The sequence below is a fragment of the Echinops telfairi genome, unplaced genomic scaffold, assembly GCF_000313985.2.
Source record: "Echinops telfairi isolate 266 unplaced genomic scaffold, ASM31398v2 ScPeMD7_7468;HRSCAF=8506_0, whole genome shotgun sequence".
In the NCBI taxonomy this organism is placed as follows: domain Eukaryota; kingdom Metazoa; phylum Chordata; class Mammalia; order Afrosoricida; family Tenrecidae; genus Echinops; species Echinops telfairi.
In genome coordinates this window covers 4,249,599-4,258,496 of record NW_022111369.1, presented here as the reverse complement: position 1 = coordinate 4,258,496, position 8,898 = coordinate 4,249,599, and the positions used below count along the sequence as shown (strand labels likewise).

General features: G+C 40.8%; 1 pseudogene; it reads right to left on the bottom strand.

The window, feature by feature from the left end:
- Positions 1–4,440: 4,440 nt before the first annotated feature.
- LOC101646569 overlaps positions 4,441–8,898 on the bottom strand; it is a 134,246-nt pseudogene continuing 129,788 nt past the window's right edge.

Below are 8,898 nucleotides of genomic sequence, written 5' to 3'. Positions count from 1 at the left end.
TTTATGCTGATTGATCTTCTGATAATAATTAGTGTTCAGTGGATTTATAGCTGACATTGTGAAATGTTATTTATAAGAAGGAGCAGACGTTTCCCTTGCTTTCTTTGCTGGCAAGAACCGCAATAGATTTACAACAACCTGGTCCTCTTCATTCCACCATGAAAATATGAATTCTCAATGCATACCAACTTTGAAATGTCTTGACTGATATATCAGTACCACATACCATAAGCGTCCTGCAAAAAATAGGAAGGAAAAACTTGGGGCAAAGATGAGTGGAGTTAAAAGGAAGAGAAAGAAGGAAAGAAAAAATTGATGCAGATCTGAAGAAACTGGCTTATAAAAGAAACCCCACTAAGCACCCCCATGGGGTACAGCTGGTTACACAGTGGGCGCTCACCACAAGGTCAGCAGTTTGAAAGCCAGCTGTTCTGTGTGAAAATGATGAGATTGTCTGCTCCCATGAAACTATAAAGCCTGCTCCATCCAAAGGGGCAGCTCCATTCTGTCTTACAGGGTCACTAGAGAGGCAGAATGAACTCAAAATCAGGCAGGTTGTTTGTTTGGTTTTATTTTATTTTGATTTGGGTTATGTCACTTTGCTACTTCTTATCTTAAAAATTTCTTTTCATTCATTACCAAAGACAGTGTCATTTTTATTTTCAAAGTCCTGTTCCTTCTATTATTTCTTCCTTGTTCATCCACATTGTATTGCATTCGATTAAGAATCAGTAGCTCTAGATGTGGAAATCTGATGTTCAGAACATGGATCCTGGTGGATGCTCTCGGTTGACCCTCTGTGTAAATGAAGAGATGCCATGTAGCCCTTCCAAAGCAGATTCTCCTTTGTCAAGAATGGTAGGCCGAAGTCATTATGCCCTTGACACAAGAAAAGAGTCTCATGAGATGATTGAACTAAACTTAGTTTTTAAAATATAAAGAATAAAATAAAAGAATTATATAAAATTAAAATTCAAGGTATATTAGATATCAAAGAAACTGTTTTTTTTTTAAATAATTTTATTGGGGGTTCATACAACTCTTATCATAATCCATACATACATCAATTAGGGTCAAGCACATTTTTACATTCGTTGCCCTCATCATTTTCAAAATATTTGCTCTCCACTTAAGCCCTTGGTATCAGCTCCACATTTTTCTCCCTCCCTTCCCACTCCCCCTCCCTCATAAACCCTAGATAATTCATAGATTATTATTATTTTGTCATGTTTTACACTGTCCGATATCTCCCTTCACTCACTTTTCTGTTGTCTGTCCCCCAAAGAGGAGGTTATATGTAGATCCTTATAATCAGTTTCCCCTTTTTGCCCCAGCTTCCCCTCCACCCTCTGGTATCACCACTCTCACCACTGGTCCTGAAGCGATGTCTTCCTGGATTCCCTGTGTTTCCAGTTCCTATCTATAACAGTGTACATACTCTGGTCTAGCTGGATTTGTAAGGTAGAATTGGGATAATGATAGTGGGGGAAAGAAACATTTAAGAATTAGAGGAAAGTTGTATGTTTCCTTGTTGCTACACTGCAGGCTGACTAGCTTATCTCCTCCCTGCGACCCTTCTGTAAGGGGGTGTCCCATTACCTACAGATGGGCTTTGGGTCCCCATTCTGCACTCCCCATCATTTACAATGATATGATTTTTGCTCTTTGATACCTGATACCTGATCCCTTCGACACCTTGTGGTCACACAGGCTGGTGTGCCTCTTCCATGTGGGCTTTGATGTTTCTGAGCTAGATGGCCTCTTGTTTATCTTCAAGCCTTTAAGATCCCAGACGCTGTATCTTTTGATAGCTGGGCACCATCAGCTTTCTTCGCCACATTTGCTTATACACATTTGTCTTTAGCGATCATATCGAAGAGGTGGGCACACAATGATATGGTTTTGTTTTTTAAGAAACTATCCTTTCTAACAACAATGCACCATTAAGGTAACTTTCCTCAGGATTAAAGTCATAACATTTGAGTCCACTGAGGCAAGACTGAAAGCCCTATTCTTCAGGAAAATATCATAGGATTTTAAAGATTTGTCTACAAAGGGCAAAGCAAGACGTGGGTTTCCAAAGAAAAGATTGCATAGGAAACAATTTATTCACTTTACAATGATAAAAGAATAAGAAGACACTGATGGATAATAAAATTTCTGTTTGGGGCCCACAGAGACATTCTGATTTTGATTTGGTAGCTGGAATAATATCTGTAATCTCAAAGAAAGCCCTAAATATGGTCAGAAGAAAATGTCTAAGTACACTATATTTTAGTACACAAAGATCTCTACTACCGGTTTTTTCAAGTTTTGTTGGGACATATCCACATGTCATACAATTCAATATTTTAATCATATCAAGAAGAGTTGTACAATTATCCCCACAGTCATTTCTGAAACATTTTCTTCTTTGCATTCCTTATTATTCATATAATTACTTTTTTTCTCTAATTGTGACAAAAATTTACTGAGCAAAACATGCACCAATGCCACGACTTCTACAGGTATAGTTCAATGTCATTGATTGTACTCTTTGTGTTGTACAGTATTATTGATATCCTTTTCCAAATTATTACACATTTAATATATGTTATTAGTATTAACATACACTAAATATCCCCTACCCTTTTACTATTATTATTATTATTCCTTGTAGAAACCATCTTTTAAGAAAAAGCCATGCCAAATGAATGCCACTATTTTCACAGATGTGCTATGCTTATCCTGATGACTCATAAACAGATAGAATACATTAAAGTATTTACATTTATTTTTGATGAGGCTGTAGTTGTTATGCAGTACTCAGAGAATTTGCACCTTTCGTGGGAGGGACCAGGTTTTCTCCCAGTCAATTATTACACAGTCGCCACTGGTCTGGAATTGGAAGCTTGCGTGCTGATGCTGATCAGGTTTCAGCAGAGAACCTAGGCTAAGGCAGACTAAAAAGGAAGGTCTAGAAATCTACATCCAATATTCAGTTGGTGAGATTTCTTAGATATCATAAATCTGATTGATCCACTAGTGAGATGGTTAAGGTTTATTGTGCCAATGAGGCTGAAAAACACATGTGGGATTAACTGAAGGGTGGAGAGATAAATGGATAGGTGAACCTTGCCTTTGGAGTTCTCGGGTCTCTTGCTTTCTGATGGTCAGACCAGGGTGCAGCTGCCTTAGCCAGTTCCCTGCTTCAGCTGGCAAGGCTCACTTCCTGTGAGGCATCCTTGAGGAGAAGCCACATGGACTACCCCGATGCAGCCCTGGGTGCTGGAGCAGCTGTGTGGAGACCTCTGCCAGCTCTGAGATGCTTACACGCTCACTGATTCGACTTTCCTCCTGCAGTCAGCATTATTGCGTGTGTTTTGTGAGATGGAGAAGGACTTTGTGAATTGGTGTCAGATAAATGGGCTAATGTTGGACTTATGGGCTTGGGCAGCACTGGGTTGGGATGCTTTCTTGATGTGCACTTAACCTTTATATAAAACTCTCTTATACATATAAGTTCTGTGGAGTTGCTTCCCTAGTTTACCCAGACTAACACAACTAGCGAGCAGAATTCCATTCCATTGTGCCCGAGGTCACCATAAGTCAAGGAAAAACAGATGGAAGTTAACAGCAAGTTGATTTGTAGAAATAAATGTGCTTTTTGGTTTGTTTATTTGTGTGTTTTGTTTTGGGAATATTTTTACTTAATTAATCAAAACTTTATTTCAAGAAACCTTTCCCACTGCCAGGGCTGATAAAATAATTGATCATTACTCAATCCACATACTGCCATCAAGTGAATTCTGGTTCAGTCAACCAAGACAGTAAATCATTACAGGATCAGATAATGTCATTTTTCTCCCTCAGAAAAACTGTAGGTTTGGACCACTGACCTTGAGGATCACAGCCCAATATCTACGCCCCAGTATCTCCAGGACTCCTTATTAACCATGCATGTGCTGTGGGTTATATGTCATGCAGTAGGTTCCGAGTCGTAGTGACACACTGCTCAGTGCTGCACCTTCCTCACAATTGTTCATAAAGGCCTTTCTACACAGACTAATGACAAACACAATAAAAGCAGGTGTGCTAATTTAACAAAGTTGGCTGATTTAACACAGCACACATCTTTGAGGTCACCTATATATCATTAAATGATAGAGGACATCTAATACAACCATTTCTACCGAACTAGGAAAGAAATTTCAAAGAAAAAAGATTTTACAGACCCCATCTTTTTACCCAACCCAACCCAATACAACTCTAGAGGACAAATCCATAGACATTCCTCAGGAGCTTGCGACTAAAGCTGCTTTGCTATCAAAACCTGCATTTCTCACCCATTATCAGCACTGAGACAATATTCAAGTATTCCCCACGAAAGAAGCATAATGCACATTGTGATTGCCTGATCAGCAACAGGGAGCACGGCGTTCAGAAATCTCATCCTGGGAATTAAATAAGCTCAGCCACATTCCATGGCATGTCTCCAGTGGAGAATTGTAGAAAGTCTCAATATCACTGTGGCAGTCATATAATCTCCTGTCAACTTGAGCAAGGGGGTGGAGTGTAGCCTGGCAATCACGTCATAGCCAATGATGCCTCTTGTGGGCATGGCCTTCTGAGGATTCCGGGACTCCTGTCTTCCTCCCTCGATGTGAGACACACTCTCTCTCTGCTTTGTCTTCCTGCTGACAAGCCGCATGGAGCCACTCTGAAGGCAGCCAGAGCCTTGGAGCTGGAGAAGCCAAGTGGAGACATGCGCCAGCTCTGAGATGCTTTCACCACCACTGGATCTGCAAGACTTTCCACCCACTGGCCTGTGATCTTCTGCATTCTACCTTATTGCCTGTGTTGCGTGGGTCTAAAGAGAAATTTATAGACTGATATTGGATAAATGGACTGATATCAGACTTATGGTCTTAATCTGGACTGGGATGGGATGTTTTCTTAATATACTCATTGATACTTAGCTCTTTCTTATACCTAAAAGAGTCTCCCTGGATTTGTTTCTCTATTCTACCTGGACTAACAGTCAAGAAGAATCCTCTTATCTTCTTCAGCAACACAGTTTATAGCCACACCTTTCCTCCCAAATCAACCTTCTTTGCCACTCTGACAATTTTGCTCTTTTTTCAGTGTGCTGTTTAGCTTTTGATTCTACCACCTAAATGGCATTATTGTCGTTTTTGAATGCCATCTCATCATCAACTCCTGTGAATGTATTTTTCACGATTGGTAAGTAGGTCATAATTTATAACCAAAGATACTTCTTGTACAACAATGCCACAAGCCCACAAGTCACAAAGAAGTAGTGATCATAGCACGGCTTGAGCCTGATCAGAATTTCCTCATGATCACATCTCTCTCCTTCTGGTCCATATCACTATGCTACGCAGAAACTTCTAAGTCCCCAGGATGCATTTTGTCAGTGCACCAGTCCACCCAGAGCCTAGTACTGAGGAAAATAAAAGCCTGTGTAATCGTCAGGGTCTCCCACAAGTCATAAAGTGACTCCAACTTCTATTCCTCTCTTTTAACATCAATATAAAACTGTTTGATTCCGTCAGGGGTCATTTCTTCCTTCTTCGCTAGAACTCACATTGAATCCCTCATGAATTTTTAGTCACTTCCAACACATCTATCGGCATTGTGTCAGAAAGCAACACCACCTGAATGCTTGTACTTAATTTTTGAAAAATCTCATGAAGTTGATCCTCAGAACCTCAGTTCAACATTTCATCTGCTTCACTCTAAACAAACATTTTGATTCATTGTGTAGAAAGACATTGTCTATTCAACACAACAAATACTCTCCTGGGAGTACAACCACAACGTGTAGTGCTTCAGCCTGCACTTTGTGCTTTTCATTTTGAACATTGGTTCCTCCATTACATGCATGGCAAGTTGCTCCCAGATAGTCTCCAAGTGCCGAGATTACCTTTTGGATCTTTAAATGTAAGGAATGATAGCTCTCTGCAGAATAGCTGAAGGTTTCTCAAAAACACATGCATAGATACCCCAAGAAAGAGACTCCCTTAAACTCATACCATCTGTGGTAGTTATATAATTGTCAATTTAAGGATTAAAGGTGTAGGGGTGGAGTCTAGCCTGTTAATCAGATCATAACCCATGAGGCTTCTGAGTTGGTATGGCCTTCTCCTAAGAATTTTGGGAAATCTGGTACTTCCTTCTTGGAGGCAGGAGACACTATCTCTCTCAGTTCACTCCCTTGGAGACTCTCTACTGACAAGGCAGACTTTCCTGGGAGATATTGCAGCTGACAAGACACATGGAACTACCCTGGTGCCCTGAGTAGACAAGCCACATGGATGCAACCAGACCTCTGAAGCTGGAGAAGCCACAGAGAGACCCCTGCCAGCACTGAGATGTTTACAACGCCACGGGAGCCAAAGACTTTCTACCCACTGGCTTGTGATTGTCCTGCATTTGGCTCCATTGCATGTGTTTCATGAGTCTGAAGAGGACTTTATAGATTGGTATCGGACATATAGGCTAATATCAGACTTATGGGCTTGGACTGGACTGGGCTGTTTTCTTAATGTACAATTACCCTTTATATAAAACTCTCTCTGATATGCATATGAATGTCTCCATGAATTTGTTTCTCTAGTCTACCCCGACTAACACACTTTCGAAGTTATCAACAATCTCATTCCAGTTGCTCCCGATGACACCATAGGGTCTACTTCAAGGCCACCGAGTGCTTTGAAGAAGAGAAGATCACAGCTAGAGAGCTTCCCTTTGCCAAGCCACCCTTTGGATGGAATCCCATGCCTTCTGCTTCCTCACACAACCCTCCGCCCTCCACGAAACCTTCACCACAGCTGAGAACAAACCCTACAGCAAGGCCCACTGCTAGACCGAGGGCAAAACTCTGCCCTTCTCTTTCTACACTGCCCCTCCATTTAGCAAGCGTGAGGTCCTTCTCTGGGAACTGGTCTTCTTGATACCACGTCCAAATTATGTGGTAATTGTAGCTGAGGATAATTAGATTGCTATCACCAACCATCTTAAATGCATGTTGGGCAATTTAAAGAACTCCCTTCTTTGGTAAACTTTGGGCAAGGGACAGGGTGGGGTGGGGGGGAAGGGAGGAGGGAAAGAGGGAGAATAGGAGTCATTATTACCAAAGACAGTACCCTCCGATTTGCACATGATATAGCCTTCTTTCCCAGCACACCTTACTTTGCATAGGCAGTTTGTTTTCCCCCAAGAAGTCCTGGTGGTGCAGTGTTTTGATGGTTAAACTCCACCAGTCTCTGTCAAACCATGATGTAACAGGTCTACTCCAAAATGAGTGCTGCCTGGGAAAGCCTAGTTTGTCCTAGAAGGTTGCTGTGGATTGAATTCCATTTGGCAATGGGTATTGTTTTGTGGTTGCTAGTGTTGCTGCTGTCGTTTAAATTGTCCTCCTTGTTGGACCCCACCCCACCCCCAGTGGGTGCCCAGTAAAGGCCAGTGTTGTGGGGTTGTGTCCAGACACCACTTGTCGGAGATATACATAGACGTTTTCCACTGACACATGTCTTCTTTTATCGCTATCACGGAGTATCTCCGTTCTTGTCTCCTAACAACAATCTGTATCTTCTTTGTGATATTGTGAACTTGAGGGTAGACTCCTCAAAATAATAGGAACTAAGAGACTGGTATGTTATCTTTCCTTTTTTTGGAAGGAGAGGGTGGGTGAGAATTGTACTTCTGGGGTAGAGTGATATTTTTAGTAAACGGATGATCACTTTTCCCAGACAGTTCAGCAAACATGGAAAACTGAAAATACAAACCCAAACAAATTCCTGATGAGTGATTATGTGGAGTGGGACCGTGAAGGGTAATTGGGGGTGGCGGGGGGCGGGGGGTTGTAGAGGCTGAACAAGGAAATGGGAAGCAGTGAGGAAGACAGCACTTAAGATCAAGCACTAAGAGCTCATGTGCCCCTACCTGAAAACTCATAGTAAATAATTTTATAAGTGCTTCCACTTTTTTAAGTTTACTGACAAATTTTCCTTAATGCCTTCATATAGTGATTTATTTAAAAGTACTTCTCTGCACCAAATGGCTTTGCTTCACTCCCACCATCATTTTTTCCCTTATCTGTACCAGCTTCCTCCACCTCTTGCCTCTTCTTTACCAGAAATCTGCTTTTCATCAAGCATGCATTGACATTTTGGAAAGTATCATTGTACAAAAACACACACATATAATTTGAGTTACCTTCTAAAATAAGAGAACCAATTCTCTCTAAAAAACAGTAAATCATCTTGCCAGACATCCCCAAAATCCCCAAATTTGAGGGATTGAAAATACCTAATCGCCTGTTCACACATTTTCAGAAGACTAATAGAATAAACAAGCTTACTTAAGAATTCAAACTCTTTAGTGTCTCATGACATTCTGGTATTGGTTTTTGAGACAACAAAAAAGGAGGGCAATCGTTTTCTTTGCCTGCTTCGCATATTAAAAAGTCCTTTCTATATATTCTTGCCATGTTGTTGGTCACACGGAGTTAGTCGTCACATTATTTGATAAAGCTTCAATTGGCATACCACTTTAAATAGCTAAGTTAAAGGGCGAAGTTGTACAGAATGACTATATTGTGACAAATGCATGGATGGGAAGGGATGTTGTAACTGAGTGGCACTTGTCAGGGAAGCATAAAGAGGAACCTAACCTTTAGTGCGAGAGACCCCGGGTCAAGCTGTGAAGAACAAGGTTCATCCCCACCGCAGCAATGCATGCTGATTCAATGTTCATTAAAATAATGTCTTAAGTAAAATTAAAATATTGTATTTCTTCAATTTGGACAATTTAAATCTTTTCTCTAATAAATTGAACACATGCAGTGAACTAACATGAGATAATATTATTTCATACAGAAGTGTCCTTTTAAAG